The following is a 6,000-nucleotide window of genomic DNA, read 5'->3' on the forward strand; positions in this document are numbered from 1 at the left end:
TGACCTGGAATTTTTAAAGACTTTGCCATTTTTAAGGTGAGACCTTTTTTCACTGTGTTTCTAATGAACCTTTGCACTGTTTAGCGATAAAGCACTTTTGAAGCCTCAATAAAACATGGATAAAACTAATATTTTGGGGATAAATATTAGTAATCTGCAACATAAATAGTGTATATTTGCTGATGATATTTTGATTCTAGTAACTAAACTGTTCACCATTCTCCCCAACCTCATTAATGCCTTGGATACTTCTCTAGTACTATCTCAGACACCAAATATCACGACTTGAACCTCATTTTTAGTTTAATGACAGCCCACGTACCTAAAGTATCCAGCATATATAGAGTTAACCATCCTCTCCTATGGAAAGACCCCCTAAATCATTTAGAAAGCTCGACTAAACATGTGAATTCCTTGGTTGGAAGATATACTATCATAAAAATGACACATCTCTTCAAACCTCAATATTACCTCTATATTACTTTCAAGCCCTGTTTGTTGCTGTCCCAGAGGATGTTTTGAACTTACAAAACAATATTTTGCAGTTGATATGGATGCCCTAGCTTCACTCTTTCATATTGAACTGTCCACCAGATGGGTTGCAATAGAATCCTCAATCCTGGATCCAACCAACCTAGCTGCCTTTCCCTGGGTCCCAGTTAACTATCATTGTTAAATCCTTGTTGTTGCATCTGCTTCCCATGCAGCATTTGAGAAACAAAATGAAGATGATATTAGTCAACAAGAAAGTGACAAGTAATAAACTTCACAAGCAAAACCAATTTTAGTGAATGTGAGAGCCATTATAACAATTTCTGGTGGAATTTGTAGCCTTCAATTTCTAGGATTCAGTCAAACTTGGGAAGCCTCCATTTTGATGGGAGAGACTGGGAATATGGGATTTTACAGCACAGCGCCTCCACCAAGTGGTTACTAAGAGTTACCCCTCTAAGTGGCTTCCCCCAAGGCAAAGGGCATATAATACAGTAGAACAAGTGCTGTAATCTGGGAGGGATATGCAGTGATTCCTTCAATTTACTTTATTTTTGTGAAAAAGTCCCAGAACTTTTTTATTTGTAATACCAGAATTTTATTTTTCTCCTCTTCACTCCTGCGTGCAAATAGAGAGGTTAAAAAGGAAAAAGAACATATGAAAAATGGGAAAAAAGATTGCTGGGAGAGGAGTAGAGAAGAGCTGGCATCAGAGAAGGGTATAGTCAACAGGAGAAAAGAAAGAAAATGGGGGGGAGAAACACAAAGATAACATTACATTACAGCTAAAAAATATATATTTGTTGGTTCAAGAATAATACTTTAAATGACAGAGAGAATTATTTGCTATGTAAACAGTGTCATTTAGAAATAAAAAGACAGAATCCCTTTAACTTCAGATGGCAATAACGATTGCGCAGTTTAGTTCCTGTCCCTTTACCTCAAATAGTTCTACTAAGTACCTCTGATGGCCCACCCTCTAGTTTTGGCACCAAACTCAGGCTTCTTCTTTTCATCTTTCTTTCACAGAGCTTCCCTTGAACTCCTAGCAGGATTCAGGCACTTGTCCTGCCTTCCAATGATATTGCGTCCCTGCTTGTAACCGAGCCAGATGATGTCACAGACAGAGAAAACGAAGGGATAGGAGTTTGTTGGCCCCTGAGAAATGCAGGCAGTCAGTAGGGCACAGGGGCAACATCCTCTGATCCCTTAATGATAATAACTCTTTAAGTCCATCTAAGCTTTCAATGTAAGTTGCAAACTATTTTATAATTTTACTTCATATATAATTTTTTTTATTAAGTGCACAATATGACAGCTAATTTAAAAAGCCCATTGTCTTCTGAGCACACTAATACTTTAATTTAATACAATTATTTATAGTTTTATGGAGAGTCCTGTCTTGCATAGAAACCAAAGAAGTACAATTCAAATTTTTAATGCATCACTACATTTATTTTAGCAAATCATACTGTACTGTAGATACCCATAGTTACATAGTTACATAGTTACATAGGGTTGAAAAAAGACCAGAGTCCATCGAGGTCAACCCTTCCAAGTAAACCCAGCACACACAACCTATACTGACCAATCTATACACTCACATACATAAACCATATATACCAACATTAATACTAACTGTAGATATTAGTATCACAATAGACTTGGATATTATGCTTGTTCAAGAACTCATCCAGGCCCCTCTTAAAGGCATTAACAGAGTCTGCCATTACCACATCACTAGGAAGGGCATTCCACAACCTCACTGCCCTCACCGTGAAAAACCACCTACGCTGATCATTTTTATGGCAAAAAAGAACACCCCCACCATCTGCCTATAATCCCCTCATGTTCTCATTTCAGAGTTGCAATAAGCTTTTTCTATATTAATGCTACACTATAGTTATCGGGTGATAGAATACTGTCCCAGATGTCACTCTATGTTATACAGTATATTATATATACAGTGCCCTCCATAAAGTTTGGGACAAAGACACTTTTTCTCTGATTTACCCCTCTGTTCCTCAGTATAAAATTTTAAATGAAACAATTCAAATGCAATTAAAGTGAACATTCCAGACTTTAATTTAAAGTTTTTTTTAATACATTTCAGTTTCACCATGTAGAAATTCTAACACTTTTTTATACATAATTCCCCTTATTTCAAGGCACCATAATGTTTGGGACAAAGTAATGGTAGATATATCCCTTGCATGCAATGACTGCTTGAAGTCTGTGATTCATAGACATCACCAGGTGCTGCGTATCTTCCCTGGTAATACTCTGCCAAACCTCTACTGCTGCTTGTTCCTGGGGCTTGTCCCTTTACAGTAAGTTTACTCTTCAGCATTTGGAAAAGCATGCTCAATTGGATTTAAATCAGAAGTCAGGAGTAGTGCTGGAGTGGGCCAGAGGCAAAGCAAGTTTGTGATTGTTAGGGGGCTGTGATAAGGTGCTAGGCCTGCAAGAAGGTGCTAGTTTAAAAAGGTGTGAAGCAGTGTATAGTTGCAAGTTTAAAAAGGTGTGAAGCAGTGTATAGTTGCAAGTTTAAAAAGGTGTGAAGTAGTGTGAACTTGCTAGTTGAAAAGCTATGCCTCTGCACACCGACCTTAAAGTGCTGCAGATTGTAGTATCTATGATTTGTGTTGCTATGGCACATTTATCCACCCCAGAGCTATTTAATAATGACACACATGAGTCTGGTATTGAGTCTGGCAGTATTACTAGCAGCTGATGTCAGTTCACCTGAACCTGATTCCCACCAGCAACTCCACACTTTGTAACGTTTATGTGAAATACCTCTATATACAGTATAGGTGGGCTTGATAACTGGAATTAGTGAAGTCATTAGGTTAATCCAGGAGTCCTAGGGGGGAGTGGTTGTAACAAAGAGAGCCTAACCTTATACTCGGACAAAGTTAAAGAAGGGAATGGGAGGGGAGCCTACCTACCCATTACCTAGACCTTGCACTTGCACTGCTCACAGAATAGCCAAGCTACCAAATATATTTCAACAGTTAAAGGAGAAGGAAAGTCATTTTGGCATTTTACTGCCAATAGATTTGCCACATTAATGCCACCTAGAACACTATATTTATTCTGCAGAAAGCATTACCATACCTGAGTAAAGAGCCCTAGAAGCTTTCTCTGTTTGTTTAAGACAACTGCCATTTTAGCTTGGTCTTTAAAGCTTCCTGCTGCAACTCTAGGGGGCACATTTACTAATCCACGAATCCAAATCCCGAATGGGAAAAAATCGGATTGGAAACAAACATTTTGCGACTTTTTCGTATTTTTTTCGTCACCGTCGTGACTTTTCCGCAAATTGTCGCGACTTTTTCGCCGCCGTTACGACTTTTTCGTATTGAGCGCTCGTAAACAGCGGGCAAACCTTTGCGACTTTGCATGATATCGCAGAAGGCTGCTGATATTGGTCGACTCACCGATCGGCCAGGTTAAAAGATTTTGATCGGGCGCCATAGAAGGCGCCTGAGCAAAATCTGCCGTCAGGGCTGAATCAGCAGAAGGAGGTAGAAATCCTATTGTTCCTACCTCCTTATCTGCCGTTTCAGCCCTGAAGGTTAGTGGTGGATTTAATGATCTTTCGTGTGACCGATGGTCGCACGAACGATCGCAAATCGCCACGTGTGTGGCCACCTTAACATTTTTTTTTTATCAAGAAAGGTGGCAACCATATCTAATCTAGGTACAATTATGCCACTCTGTTTACTGCACAAAAGTGCTGTATACTATTCAGCTACTGTATAACCATGATCATCAGCCCACCTTTTACAAGCTGGGACAGATAATGAATAAATAGATGGTTCTAATCCTACAAATTTTCAGATTCAGGTTCTTGCCAACACGGACAGGCTTTACTTTTACATAACATCAACTTACAGATATTATAGACCTTAGAGAATTATAGTTACATGGCTTGTTTTAAATAACTTTTCATCTCTGTTGTCTTTAAAGTGATAGAAAATGCAATTTTAGTTACCTTATTTGTAGTCTCTTTTTGGTGGTTGGGGTTCTTCAAAGCCATGGCGTGGTGGTTTCCAAAAATAACCACAGCAGTGTCTAATTACACACAGAACTACAGTGAAATGTGCCTTGCTGCTAGTCCTTTGCTTGCATGTGTTGTACAGGCAGCAATATTTAGCTATCATTTACTATAGCAACAGGAAAAAAATATTGTCTTATGTTCCTCTGTGGGGATTCTGGTAAGCCAGATTTATAACAGCTTTACAGTTTGCAAGAGAAGTAAAAAATATAAATTCAATGCATGCAAACAGCTCAAATTTTTTTTTTGTCATTTCCTTCTCCATTCAAGGCTACAATGTAGTTGTTCGGGGGCACAATAATAGTTGCACATACAAACCCTTCCACTGTCTTATATATACACCAGCATTATGAGAGGTGCTTCTGAATGGTATTACATATGTAGTTATTCTATGCTCCTGCCTCTTCCATACCAATTTATATCCTGTAATATAAGCTGAGTGCCCTTATGTCATGTTATCCTGATTATCTATATGAAGATTATTATAAAACAGCAACTTACTCCTTTTTAAATTCAGCTTCCACTGATGCAACAATCGAAGAGGTGTGAAAACAAAATTCTGTGGCTACTTACATGTCACTTTTAGATCCAGCCAATAACTGGCTAGAGATTAATTGCAGTGCTTTAGCATTTTTTTAAATGCCAGGTACTATCAAGAAGTCTAAAGTCTGTCTAAACTAGTTCGTTTAGAGCTAAACATGATTTACAATGGATTCTTTAGCGAATCATATGAAGAAAACATTCCAGGAATTTGACAGTCAATAGGAACTGCATAGTAGCATGAATTCATAAGAGAACATATGGGTGCCAATATCTCCCATGCCACAGAAACAAACAGCACATAGGTAAAGGTGCTCATACACAGGCAGATTGAAGCTGCTAATTTGGCCCCTTTAAACCTAGTTGGCAGCTTATTTGCTAATGAATAGGGCCCTCCAACAGGCCTGCCCCACCCATATCTGGCTCATTGATGTGGTCCTTGCCCCCACAGCCTGCATTTCTGATGCTGTGATCCAATCCTTTGGCACGAGGGAGAAATGATCAGATTAGCCCAATATTGCCCACTTCAAGGTGGGAATATTGGGGAAATATCTGCTCATTTGGCAGAACTTTTAATCTATGGCCAACTTGACTCAATGCCCTGAAAACAATGTGAACACATCTTTCCTTCAAAGCAACTCAACAACTTAAAGGGGTATTTTTTAGGATGACATAGACATTAATATTAAAAGACAATTTGCTATTGTTTTTGATTTTGTGTGATATTTCAGTTTTATTTTTATAAGCAGCTCTGGTTTGGAACTAGTAGTTTTGTCCACCTTAGCAACCAGACAGTGTTTTGAATGAAAGACTATAATATGAATAGCGGGGTTCCTGAATAAAACGATAAGGAATAAAAAGTAACAGAAAATAAATTTTAACCTCACAGAACAATAGTTTTTAGC

The sequence above is a fragment of the Xenopus tropicalis genome, chromosome 1 (assembly GCF_000004195.4).
Source record: "Xenopus tropicalis strain Nigerian chromosome 1, UCB_Xtro_10.0, whole genome shotgun sequence".
In the NCBI taxonomy this organism is placed as follows: domain Eukaryota; kingdom Metazoa; phylum Chordata; class Amphibia; order Anura; family Pipidae; genus Xenopus; species Xenopus tropicalis.